This window comes from Pleurodeles waltl, chromosome 4_2 (assembly GCF_031143425.1).
Source record: "Pleurodeles waltl isolate 20211129_DDA chromosome 4_2, aPleWal1.hap1.20221129, whole genome shotgun sequence".
In the NCBI taxonomy this organism is placed as follows: Eukaryota; Metazoa; Chordata; class Amphibia; order Caudata; family Salamandridae; genus Pleurodeles; species Pleurodeles waltl.
This window is the reverse complement of record NC_090443.1, coordinates 955,295,320-955,309,766: the sequence shown is the minus strand read 5'-3', so window position 1 is coordinate 955,309,766 and position 14,447 is coordinate 955,295,320.

Below are 14,447 nucleotides of genomic sequence, written 5' to 3'. Positions count from 1 at the left end.
TGATTTGAACTTTTCTCTTCTGCTATTTGTGAGAGAAAGAATGTAAAATGTGTGCGGGGGGGGGGGGGAAGGAGGGCAGAGGGGCAATAACACGTACCAAAGGGTGTGGCATGCATTATTTCCACTTATTTAGTATCACAAGCACAGTTGTAAACAGTCTCAGCAGAGAGGCCAGCGACGGTATGGGTATGCAGTCCAAGTTCCCCATTCTTCTCACAGAGCCATAGGCAGGATGCAGGTTATAGTACGGAGAGTGCAAGGCAAGGGCTGGTTTGTAGGTGATGTAATGTATTCATTTTTGTACTGCACTTTCTTTTTACCCTGTGCTGTAAACACAACTTGCTGGTAAAGTAGCCCAGTGAGGTAAGTGTTTTCTGCTGAGGCCCGTCACTACCCCGTAGGCTACTGTTTAGATCCTAGCAGGGTGGATTCAACCATTCATCCTTCCGAGATTGTTTACAAGGATCCCGATTGTTCACATTGTTATCCAAGTAGTTTCTCGTCCAATAACTGGGACCTTACATCCGGACACTACTGTTTATGCCGCAGCCCTTCGGTGAAAGACTGGTGCGCAGATTCGCCCCGCCCCCTTCCTTCCAGAGGCCTGTTTTCTCTCCGCTCCCCGCGGCATAAAGCTTCACTCCCAGGACCGTTCAACATCTTGCAAGTTCATCTTTTTCTTCTTTGCTTTAGAAAAATGCCCCTTTGCCCCCAAGGCACCATTGCTTGGTAACTGCGTCCCTGAGGCTTTCGCAGCTTTTTACCCCAAAGGAAATGATGTCACGCTGCTCCGCTCTGGAGACGCGGCGGGCCTGACTTTGCTTGCCTAGGTGAAGTAACAGCACCGCAGCTGCACTTTCTGCATTTCAATCACTTAACCATCTTTACTTAAAAGGCTTTCGCTTTTTTTCTTTAGCTGTGAAACATTTATGATGCTTTGCATGTTTTTATTATGATTGGCTTCCAGTTTGGCTTCTACTCAGTAAAAAAGGACTCTCTGGTAATCCCATTTACGTACAATAACGGCATCATGAAGATAGCAAAGAAACTAGTTTCTTTTATTAGCAGGTCCTTTTATAAAAAGGCATTAACACATGATAAGGCTCCAATAATAATTTCTTACTACCGGAAATGACGGGCCTGTTGCCTCCATGATGCTCCCTACTCTAGGTCTGTCCTGGTGACTGGCAGGGTCCTCCAGGCGGGGCTTTGACGTTAATGTTGAGGACATTGGGTTACTGGTTGAGGGATGTGAAACCCACCCTACTCAAGCAACAACTACAGTTCCTGACATGGTGAAGTCACAAGCAACCTCAGATTAACCTGTGCTCAACCCTCTGGTAACTTGGCACAAAGCAGACAGGCTTAACTTAGAGGCAATGAGTACAGCATTTGTGCAGCACTTCAAACAGTAATAAAGTGAAAACACATCGATTTGGAAAAACAGATTACATTGTAATAAATAAATTGCGACTAAAAGGACAAAAATACGGTCAGTTGAACTGGAGGTATGCAGTTTTAAATGTTTGGATAAAAACACTGACTAAAAGCATAAAGCACCAACTGTTATCTGGTCACGCTGGACCGATTCAAAGTCAAAAGGATGGAATGTGGGCTGGACACAGAGACCAAGTTAGGCCCACTGAACAAAGTACCTTAAGTCATGGTTGCGGAGCATTGTGAGATCTCAGGTTAAGGATGTGTCGCGTAGCAGTGGTTCCAACGAGCTGCAGTCAGTGATGTTAGGTCATGTATCGAGAATGCATTGCACAGCAGAGATTCCGATGAAGCTGTTGATGAGGCTTTTAATGTGAGGTCCTGCTTCATTGTTGAGGATACCATCAATGGAGGCTTGCAATGTGAAGTCCTGAGTTGGGGATGCGTCATGCAGCAGCAGTTCAGATGAGCTGCGGACTGCGATGTGATGTCCTGTGTCTGACGCTGAGCTGTGAGGAGATGCATTGCATTGCATCAGTTCTGTCCAAGTGATCACAGCTGGGCTGGCAGAGCAGCTACAGGCCCACTTTCAGGCCCACTTCCAAGGGTCCAGTTCCTGGGTGGCACCACTTGAGGGGCAAGACTCACAGCAGACAGAGTCCAGGTGCTGGGTTCAAGGTGGTTGAAGCCTTTTCTGTCCCCAAGGCTCTGAAATGGAGGTCAGCCTAATAGCCCTTGGAGTCACTCTGGTGATCCTGGATTCAAGATGCAGGTCCAGTCCTTTTCACTCAGGCAGCAGGGCAGAAGAATAGCAATCCTTCTTGCAGCACAGCAGCATAGCAGTCCTTCTGAGTCTTTCCACGGCCCAGAGGTGCATTGAAGAGCTGTGTCTGAGGGTCCAATATTTATAGATGGTTACAGCTTTGAAGTAGGAGAAGGATCTGGGGGCTTCCACCCACAGAGGTGTTTGGAATTTCCTGCTTCCCTGCCCTGGCCCCGGCTTGTCTTGGAGCACAAAAGTGAATTAGTAAATCAAATGAGCTAATTGGAAGTAAGCCAATGTTAGCATGTTTTAGGGATAAGCACACACACTTTAGCACTGATCAGCAGTGGTAAAGTACACAAAAAGAGACCAGCAAACAAATGTAGGAGTAAGGCAAAAAGTTTGGGGGAAGACCACCCCAAGGCTGACATGTCTAACAGATGTTGCCACCAAGCTGAAAGTGAGAGGACTACCCACCATCCTGGGAGTTCTCATCACTACAGTGCTAGAACCTGGAGAGACCATCACATTGGAGTGGTCTGACCCAAGACAGTGTTCCACCATAAAGTCCATTCCATGTAGGAAGATGGAGCACCTCAAGAGCTTGGGGTTTTCACCCCTAATTTGCATGAGCCGCCTCAGGGGCCTGTGGTCTGTCTGAAGCTGGAAGTGAGTTCCAAACAAGTTTGATCTCACCTTCTCCAGTGCTCAAACCACAGCAAAAGCATCCCTCTCAATAACACTCCAACTCTGTTCCTGGGGGCGTACCTGCCTGTTAATGAAGGCTGCTGGTTGGTCTAGACCTTCATCATTTAACTGTGCTCAGACACCTCCTACGCCATGCTATGAAGCATCTGTCTATACAATGAACTCCTTGGAGAAGTCAAGAGCCTGGGTTACAGGTGCTGTACACATGGCCTCCTTGAGGGTGTCAATGACTTTCTGACAGTCCTCTGTCCAGATCACCTTTTTGGCTGCATCTTGGAAGTCAACTCAGTTGAGGGATCCACAATGTGGCCATACCAATTACCAAACCTCCTGTAATATCTTGTGAGGCCCACGAAGGCCCTGATGTCAGCCTGGGTTTTAGGGAGTTGCCAACCAGAATGGTATCAATCTTGGCATGGAAGGGCACCTTGCCACTGCCCAACAGATGGCCAAGATACAGCCTTGTTTCCTGCCATATCTGGCACTTGCTGGCCTTGATAGTCAGGTGCACCTTTGCAGGGCCTGAAAGACCTCTTAGAGATTGAACAGGTGGTTCTCGAAGCCAGAGCTGAAGACCCCTATGTTATCTAGGTAGGCGTCACAGAAAGCCTCCTTCCCAGTCAGGACCCTGTTTAGCAACCTCTGGAAAGTGGCAGGCATTTTTCAACCCAAAGAGTATTGTTTGAAACTAGAAGTGGCCCTCTGGGGTCGAGAATGCTGACCTCTCTTTTTCCCCCTCAATCAGAGCAATCTGCTAGTATTTTGATGTGAGGTCAAAAGTACTGAGAAGTGTGGCAGCGCCCAGCCCGTCTGCGAGCACATCAACACAGGGGATGGGGTGAGCGTCAGTCTTGGTCACTGAATTGAGTCTCACTTAAGTTCTGGAGTGGTGCCTGGTTGTGAAGCCTTGGCTACCAGTGCCACAGGGCTGGACCAGGGACCCCTGGAAGGCTTAATCAACCATAACACCAGTCTCTAGGAGTCCTTCTTCTTGATATTGGCTCTCACCTTGTCCAATAATTTGTTTATTTTGTTTTTGACAGACATACAGTTCCCAGTATCTATGTTGGTGACACACAAATGTGTGAGCCCGGGGTTGAGGGAGCACAGTGAGACAAACTGCTGCAGTAACTGATAACAGTCTATCTGCTGCTCTAGGGTCAGAGTAGGGGAGAGCTTAACATTCTCTACTGACCCATCAAGTACTGTGGAAGACAAGAGGTCAGGGAGAGGTTTACGCTCCTCTTCCACTCCGTCATCTGTCATCAGGAGCCTGGTAACCTCAGATCTCTCAAAGTGTGGTTTACGGTGGATGATGTGGAGCAATTCTTTGGGCTTTCTAGGGGTTTTAAGATCAACCAGGTAGGTGGTCTCCCCCTACTGCTCCTTCGTCTCGTAGGGGGCTGTCCATCAGTCTTGGAGAGCTCTGGACAGCTGAAATTCCACCAGATTCTGGTTGTACCAGAGTTTCATCACTTCTTGACTGGCCTTAAGATTCTCTTTAGCCTTTTTTACAGAAGCGCTGCATCTGGTTGCGAAGAGTCAGTATGTATCAGACTACATCCTGAAGGGGCATCTGGGGAGCTTGCCCTCACCCCTTCTCTTACTAGGCTGAGAGGTCCCGTAACAGGGTGACTATAGAGGAGCTGAAATAGGCTAAACCCAACCCCCTTCCGCTGTACCTCCATGTAGGCAAATAGCAAGCATGGTAAGAGGGCGTCCCACTTCTGCCTCATGAGCTCAGGCAGGCACATAACCGTGCCTTTGAGGGTCTTGTTGAATCTCTCAGTACGCTCATTTGTTTGGGGGTGTTAGAGTGTGAGAAGCCTAACAAACAATTTATGGGTCATGGAAAATAATCACTCAGATGGATTGATATGTGAAGTAGCCCAAAAGCTTACCTCTAGAAAAATATGTAGTTCCCAGAAAGAGATGCTCCTAGATGTCAAAGTCCAGGGCCCATGGAGCACAGCTTCCAAACACAGTCTTCTGAAGGGGCACATATGCTCCAACCATCCAAGAACAGAGTAAGAACATGAACTCGGAGACGGTTGCACATGCTGAGATTTTGTGATAGAGTCGAGCTTACACTTCAACAAATTGTATTCTTTTTACAAAAGTATGGATGAAACACTAGAGTTTATTACAGAGTGACCAAAAACATTTACTCAATACAGTTATTAAATCCGTAGACATCCTGAAGTTACTTAAGGGTGGAAGTCTAAATCACAAAGACACATAGGATATTAGGCAATGCTACTACAGTCTACCTACATTCCCGTAACTCCATTTCTTTCGCAGGGCTGACCTAAGCAAAAGTGTAGTTGAGAGGCCTGGCCTCCACTGTCAGCCAGGAGCTCTAAAACTGTGATGTTGGTGGTTTCATCAGGCAGCCAGTGCCAGGAATACAGCCAAGTTGTGTCCTTTTGAGGAAGGCACAAGCTCAAGGCATGTGGGTGCTCATCCTCCAAGGCACGGGACAGGGAGGGAGCATAGCTGAATTGGGTCTCACCGAGGGAAAGGAAGAGCTGGAAGGAACGAGGTGCACTTTTGGATGGTCCACCATGCTGACCGCTTCACAAGAAATATTCATGCCAGAAGCCGAAGAGCTTGCGTATTGATGGTGATCAGAAAGATGTTTTTGTCAGCTTCTTCTTTTGCCCTGCAACACTTGCTGCTTCTGGAAACTCCCATGTGTTGCCCTTATCACCCTGACAACTAGGCTACCAACCCTCTACATAGCCACTCTATCCTGGTAGTGTCATGTTGGCCATGTTGGATGTGTAAATGAAACCTGCCTTTATTTTGTTATCTGACAACCATCACACATCTGTATGACTAAATACAATAACTTTTTAGTTGGATTTTATGATGCCTGTTTAAAAGTATGGGGCCTGTTTTTATGTAATGAAACGTATGTAACTCTTTTTTGTAAAGAGGTTCTGAGCAATACTAGCTATATTGATAATATGCGGTCAGATACCCGTTTGGGTCTTGTGTCTGACATAAAATCACAAAAACAGAACAATAACTAACTAAATGTGGTGCAGTGGGGACAAAGTGGGTATACGCACACCTGAAACCCACCTGAAAGCACCTCCGGCTGAAATGAATGAGCATAGTCTCTGATCCCTTGGACTCCTGGCCAATAGTAATTCTCTGAGATGTTGAGGCCAAGTCTATCTGTAACTGAGCCAACCAGCTGTAGGACTTCAGCCTGATTACCGCCACATCAGGTCCCCACCTTTAGGCTTCAAAGGGAGCCAAGACAAACAGCTAATCAATTAAATTGCTGACAAGAACCCCCTCAGAATGATTATTTCGCGCAGACGTCTAAGGAGTGCTAAATGACTGGTGCTGGAAACCCCCAAAGACCCAAAAACTGTACAGGAGTGCTAGAATCACCAAGAAGTAACATAACGTACCCCGAAAAAAATTCTATGTCATATCCAGGGGTACTGGAACTATGCAGCACTAGACGGCAACGTATGTGGCAGAGTTGACTAGATAATGTGTCAAGGAAAGGCAAATTAGTCAGCAATTCTTTGGTACCACATCAAAAAACAGCTCTGCAGAACAATACAGTACATGTCACATTTGTAATGTAAGTGTCTTACTAAGAGGAAATTTAAGATTCAAGGAATGGGATCTTAAAAAGAGATTACATATAAATGATTCTTCTAAAGTTTGACTCTTTTGGAGAAATAATTGCTACTTTGAGAACAGTACACGTGATGCAAGCTTGAATTTGCGATAGTAGTGGAATACAATATGCACCACAAAGGAGGACTCATCTTGCCTGACCTTCTTGAATTACCTTTAAGTGTTTCAAGATTTTGTTTTTGCTGCACCTTTTGTCCAGTCCAGCAAATGGAGATGTTTACAGCGTCTGGGAAACAATGTTACTTCGTTAAATGGCTAATTACAGTAATCAGCAGGTGAGGGTGACCTTGTGAAGTGCCTGGCCTAGCTGTGCAAGACATCTTAATAACGTTTGGTGACCTGGAGCTAAAACCATTTTTTGTTAAAAACTGCAAATTATGTAGCAGATCGTGTGGCAAGTGAGGGAAATTCATATTTATGTGGAAAAGGATGTGGCTGCGCAATTACATTTTTCAGGTGGCCCTGCCAATAGGTGTGCTGGCAGTAGGCCGTCTTGCACAGCTGGCTTCCTGAACGTTTCCATGCTACGGTTAAGAAAGACCGGCATAAATTAAAGAGTAAAGATGGCGGCAAAATCTTTCTGGGGTCATCAGAGGTTAGCAGTAGAGGGACTTCTGCCAAAAGTCATCAGATGTCCCATCAACCAACCTCTCGGTTCCCCTTCTTCATTTCAAGCTGGGGGGGGCTGCTTCATTTCAATAGTGGAGCCCCAGTTGGCTCTACTCTCTGGCTGTCCGCCACAGGGCCATCGGCAAGGCGTAGTGGTTGCAAAAAAGAAAAAATATAATACTGACCCCCCAAAGTGTCAGGAGAAAACTCCCAGCATTGTAAGCACATTGATTCTTCTTTGTTTTGGAAAAAGATACGTCAATATTTGGGACTTGAAGCTACAAATAAAAAAACTACCAAAGACCTGCGTGACGTGATGGTCCAGTTTGGACTCAGTCACCGAAAGTGCTCACTGCATGTCTGCGGGATCACTGTTGGCAAATCATTTTTTCCCATGCAGTGTGGAGTTAAAAATATGGTTGGCTGGCTTCTGATGGGATGGCGGAGGAGGGGTCTCAGCTACGTCTTTGGCTTGATAGCTAATTCACCAAGGGATAAGTGATGCTCTTAAACTCACACACTGGATTCCCACTCTTCGCATTAGTTCAGTAAGGGAAGGGAATTTCAGGACATGTCGTTATTTTTTAATCTTTTTTTCAGTGTTTTCATTGTTCAAAAACCATAAAAAACATTTCATATATTTTCGATTACTGTTTCCAGATAAATTACTCCCCAAATACCTTCTAAATTTAATAAAGTTCCTTATTGCCATAACAGTATTACAATTGGTATTCACCAAAGGGGATACATATTTGTCACACAGAAAGACAATTAAGTAACAAATTACCAATATCTCATATGCATTCGATATCATGATTACACAACCTAGGATCATGTTGGTGTACACTCATACAGGAGCTAGATGGCCAGACCTTATAAGCAGAAATGTTTTCCTTGTATTTGGGCCCTTTATGATATCTGAATACCCAGGCAGAACATTCTGCAAACCAATATGACAACAGGAAGTATAGGACGACCATTCACAACAAGGAATTCAGATCTGTTTGTTGCACTACAGCAATCTACATGCACCCTGAGTTGCCCTGATTCTCCACAAGCAAGCAAAGATACCACAGCTCCTACACACACAGCAAAGGGTTTGTTTCTACCAGTGGCAGATGCACACAGAGATATGTAAAAGAATAAATAACACGTTTTTTAATATCTTCCACACCACACAAGAGTAGAATATGAATTGCTCATTCATCTTAGCTAAAATCGCCAATGAACCCTTTCATTTCCACTGAAACACCTTCCCTGAATCCTTTAGCAAACAGTAGCTATCATCAAATTCCTAATTTGGCCCTTCTTAACAAACTACTACTAAAAGTAGCTACTATTAATGTCAGGGTTACCTTGAGGCCCACAATATTCAACACAGCTCTGAAGCAGATTTAGGCCACACCGCAACAACATATTCGGCCCCACTGGTACTTGACAGCCAGGGGCGCAGTATGGTCAGTGTGATTGGGGGGGTGAGTGTTAGCTCCAGATTTCCCGACAATCGCTGGCAAATGATGTTAAAATACATTATACGACAAGCAGGACGCACAAGAGGGGCTTAAGAGGCAATGGAAAAGGAGAGGAATGCGGATTGGTAGGGGTACTAAGTGAGAGAAAGCGCATTATTTTGTGAAATAACCAACATTTATGAAGTCTTTTCAAACAGAGAGAGGGAGAGCGTGTGTGCGTTTTTGTCTGTTTGTGTATAAAATTCCTGGTGAAATCTGACAGACACCTCACCCGTACCCATTTAATATGACATTGGAAACTTTTTGGAAGAGAACACAAATTTATATGGGTAATGATCAAAAGTGTAATATAGTAGCAAGTAAGTAACAGATTTCTAAAGCGCGTGATTGCCCAGAGGCGTCTTGGCGCTAGTGTTTCCTAAATAGTAAGAAGAGACAAGACCTTATTTGTAAGCTTGAGAAAAAAGCCAGGTTTTTAGTAGTTTCCTAAAATGAAATAGACTAGATTGAGATGTCAGATTTAGTGGCAAAGAGTTTCAAAGACTGGATGCACAGTAGAAAAAGCCTTTGCCACCCCACCCCACCTTTCTTTATTGTGGGGACGCCCATGAGTTTGGCAAAACTAGATCTAAGTGGGCGACCAGGTGTATGCCAGGCAAAACCCTCTTGAAAATTGACCGGGCCTGTCTTATGAAGAGCTTTATGTACCAGACACAATGCTCTAAAATGAATCCTTTCGGTTACTGGTAGCCAATGCGGACTTTGAATGGGAGAGTGAGAGACTGAGGTAAATGTAGGAATTTTCAGCAAAGTCCTGGCAGCTGCATTTTGAAGTGTTTGAAGTTTTTTCAAAAAATCCTTTTGGGTGCCCAAAGGGCATTACAGTAGTCAATTTTTTAAATGACCAACACCACAATATCCAACTTTTGCAGATCAGGGGGAATTAAAGGAAAAATCTTTGTTTTAATTTTAAGAGTTAAAAAACAGGAAGAGGTAATCTGATTAATTTGGACAGTGAAACATAATTTCTCATCGAAAATCACTCCCAGGTTTCTGGCTTTTTTGCACTGGGAAAGGCAAAGTTCGTAACTTAGAAGGCCTCCAGGGGGCATTCCAGAAGGAAGTTTCCTTTCCAAAAAGTAGTACTTTAGTTTTTTTTCTGAATTTTTAATTTCAGACAATTTTCCACCATTCATTTGACTATGCCCCGTGCATTTTTGAAGGTTTTGGCTACTTCCAGTGTATTAGATGATAATGATACCATAATTTGCATATCATCTGCATAGGACATAAGACGGAAGCCATAACCATGAATAAGATTGACCAACGGGGTAACATAAATGTTAAACAAAGTGGGATCCCTAGGGTGCACCCCACATGGAAGGGAGAGCGGCTTGGATACAGAGCCAAAATGAACATTGAACTGTGAAGGAGACGATGAGTGCTCATTATCCATTTTCTTATCAAATGCTTATCAAATGCACCCATGTCATGCATAGTGGTCCCTAAGGTTATTACTGTATTCTTTCTTTCCATGTCTGATGGTTTGAGCTGTGTTCAGACTACCAACATGTGCTTCACTCAGTGCATTTCATGAAGGTTTTAGTTTTTATCTGCAGCTGTAAATGTACTGTGATATGCTCCTTTGCATGTTTTCAAAATAGGGGAGAGTGCCCCATTTTTGCCACTTATCTACTAAATGCTAGGTAGAAGAAGCTCACAGAAAACTCCCAGAGTGGGAAAACAGTATAAAAAATACAGAGAAGGGACAAGAATAGTAAAAAAATGCCCAAGACCCCTGTCTCCAAAAATGACAGTTAAAGTAAGTGAGACAAACTCAAGAGAAAGAGAGCAGTTGTAAATAATAAAATGAATAAGGAAGAAATACAAATCACTTGTGCTTTTACGGTCCACACCAGAATAATTTTAAAGAGTTAACTCTGCACACTTTATATAGGGGTAGTAATCTGTTGGATGCAAAGCAACTGAGCATACCTATTCTCCAAAGGTGCTCCAAATAGGAGCTTCCAATTTTCAGTATAAATAGTTTCTTGTGCACCATAAAACGTCCCTTTTTTCAATTGGATGGTAAACAAAATTGCTAATTACTGCTGAAAATAAAAAAAATGATATGGTTTATACTGTGCAAGCATTTTTGGGTTCTATGTGTAAAAACTACATGGATCGATTTGAGACCGTGGGATATGGGAAGCTAAAAAAAAGACAGAGTTGTTTTATTTACTTCTGGACAATTGGGGTGTTTAAAGAGATTTAGTTAGTTAGTTTGTACACCTCAGATAATATGATTAGCTTAATCACTGCTGGTGGAGTGTAAGAAGCTAGTACTCTAAAGTGATAATGGATAATTGATTCAGTGTTATTTTAGACCTCTTATATCATAGACCCAAAACAATTACTTGTAGGAACATTTACATATATAATAGTACTATGTGAAAACTGGAGGGCGTATTGATCCGACCACCAATTGCTGAAGCGTAAAATATTATGTGTAGTTATTCTTACACTTCATTATAAGATTCTGCAGAATATATTAGGAAAGCTGGGAAAATATTTGAGACGTGTAATAGCCCAGACACCTATATGATGTTATAAAGAGGGTTATGAAATAGACGTGCTTCATTCTTAAAGTGGGATTAAGACAGAATTGAAATCAACAAAGAGACCGGAAATGGGGATAGTGTGGTGATGATGGAACTTGTAATGTGGACTTTGCAACTATATTTTCAAATGTAGAAATTAGTAAGTGAAGCAAAAACATAAGTGTTTAAAAGTCCACCATCGTGCTTATAACCCTGCGGCCCTGCTTGAAATCAAGTTTAAAAAAACTCATGTAGCAGGAGGGATTAAGGTGTCCAGTTATAAAGGTTGATATGATGTACTTGTGATGAAGTTGGAGATGCCTTGAAGTGAACATGATATTATTAACAAAGTTCACATGATAATGACTAAATGTCCCAAACACTGAAACTTACAAACCTTGGGAGGTCGTTCCCAATTCTATTTAGAAATTCTTGCAAAATAGTTTTCTTAATACTTAAATTAAAGGCTTTATTCCTGAGATTACAAAACGATATGTGAATCATGACCCCTTCAGTTGCTACAGCTAGAAAAATCGAAGGCACATCAAATGACTTTGCTAAAGTATTAGCGATTATAAACCCCTCGTCTGAATGTTGTTGACATATATCTTTGGCGCTTGACATCTGTGTTCTAGTGTCTCCTGTATTAGTTGTGCTTTCTGCATCCCTCTGTTTTGAATCTGAAAAGAGAAGGTAATGTCATATAGCATTTGCAAATGCAAAAAAAGAAATATAAAAACTATTGGAAAATAGCCAAAAATTAAAGAATGGATAGTTTCATGGTTGACTTGCTCAATTTATGAAAGATTATATTTTATAACTAAAACAAATGAGAAATATGTTAGGAAATGAAGGCTGGCTAAAAAGAGGTGTGTGCTTAAATGGTTTTGTGCATATGTATTTTTTTATGTTGTTTTTTTATTGTGTGTCTTGTTGGGGGTCTTGTGCTATGCACTCCCCACCCTTCAGGGTCTTTGTTGAAACTCTATATTTATTCCTCCTTCTTTGAGTGGTGTTGTAGAATTTATTTTGAAACTTTATTAAGTGTTGTTAGGTCCACATTTTTGATAGTGTACCTTGTCCACTAAACTGATAGTCTGCTCGCTCTTTTGTGAGTCATGCAGGCCATCATTTTTCTGACTGCAGTGCCCCCACAGGCTTGACTGTCAAAAACCCTATGCCGACAACCAGATGGAGTTGGGGCCATCATTGTAGGTGCATCACACCGGCTGCCCTTTTAGAGAGGACAGTCCCATGTATTTTTTTCTCTGTGGGACTACCTTAATAACCCTGGCGATCCTCAACTCAATAAAAAGAAAAATGACGCCAAACCCCAAGAATCTTCTAGGACGTCAGGGTCATTTATTTTATGGTTTTCCAACGCAAACTTTCCCTTTTGGAGTGTGTTCTTGAAGAACAAAATTGGTGAGCGGCTGCCTAAACTTTGCATCCATTCATCAAACTTTCTGTGCTATCAAAAGAGCCCCCACCCTGGAGGATCCTTTAAAGGCATAGAGATTATCGCAGGGCTGCCCGTGATTTCACAATATGGCTGGCGGTAGTCCATCATAGTGGCGAATGTAATGTCCTCCATGCAGGGCCGGCTTTTGCGCTGGTGGCGCCCTGTGGAACAGTCTTTTTTGGCGCCCTCCACCCCGTGAACCACCTCCTCGGATTCTCTCACTACCACCCGGCAAATGTGCCCCTCATCTCTTCACAACCCTCCTTTCACATACATTAATTTATTTTAAAGTGCTTGTAAAGGCCGCCTTTACTAATCTGCTCAGCTATTCACATAAAAATATAGTTCTGTTCTTTGCAGCAGGCATATTAACTCTCTAAGCTACTTTATGGAGAGTTAAAGCTGCTGCTAGACAAAACTCTCATCTCTCTCCCTAGCAGGAAAATTAATCACAAGAGGTATCTTGACATTTTAATCACTTCCTGAAGGCTGGACGCACAAATAACTTTTCAGCAGGTGCTTTTAAATCGCAAGTTTCTAAGTTATTGCTGAGGTCAGCGCCCCCCACTTTAGTTCAGCACCCGGTGCAGACGCACCGCTTGCATGACCCTAAAGCCGATCCTGCCTCCATGGCAATGGTGGATGATGTGGCACCCTTCAAACTATACATCTGGCCCTAAGTGTTAGGCTGCCTACTAGTTTTATCATCATTTTTTAGCTTTATTTTAGGATTTAATGATTAGTTTATTAATGTTATTTTTAGTTTTAGAGTTGCTAATGGTAAGGGTGTTACCATTATTTGACTTGTTAAGGTTTGTTTCCCAACAACAATATTTGTATAATATATAATACTGGAGATTTTAGCTGGGTTGTGGCTACCTGACGTAAGAGATAAAGGCCAGACTGAACTTGAGCTATTTCAGACCTCCGCTTTGATCAGTGGGAGATGCCGTACATGAGCACCATGGCTGAATTAATCTGGGTTGATGCCTCTCCTCTGTCCTCTACACAGGGCTAGTATTACCTATACTGAATGTTATTATTTGATAGATGGGTAGAGTTGTTATAGTGAAATAACAAGGAAGGAAATTTTGATTTTCCTTCCTACATTGTCATTTCACATCAGAGGCTAAGTACCCCAAGGTTTTTGCAATACCAATGATAGCGCATTCCCTAAGGCCCATATTTATACTTTTTTTTCGCCGCATTTGCATCACTTTTTGATGCAAAAGCGGCATAAACTTACAAAATACAATGATATTTTGTACGTTTGTGCCGCTTTTGTGTCAAAAAATGACGCAAATGTGACGCAAAAAAAGTATAAATATGGGCCTGAATGCATTTGTTTCTATGGCAAACAAAGGAAAACTAAAAAACAATGGGTGCAATGCTTGAATTAATCTCTACAAATAGCAATTACATGAGCTGCATCCCAGTCAATTTGTTTTGCCCACCATGCCACCTCAGCCAGGAAGAAGCAATATGTAAATGAGCCATAGTCCTGGTGTCCTCTGAACTGGAACACAAGCAATCACAGACCAGTTTTAGTTAAGTTTGGAAGGACAAAGGGTGGGCCCTTTGTTTCTGTGGCATCATTAGATAGTGTGTAGCTGAAGGTCTGCTGGTGAATGGAACAGACATGTCCTATAGCAGGATGTCTACATTTGGAATTACTACTTGGGCATTATGCGTGCAAGGGCAACTAGGGTAAGATATTGTCCTCTGAACAGAAT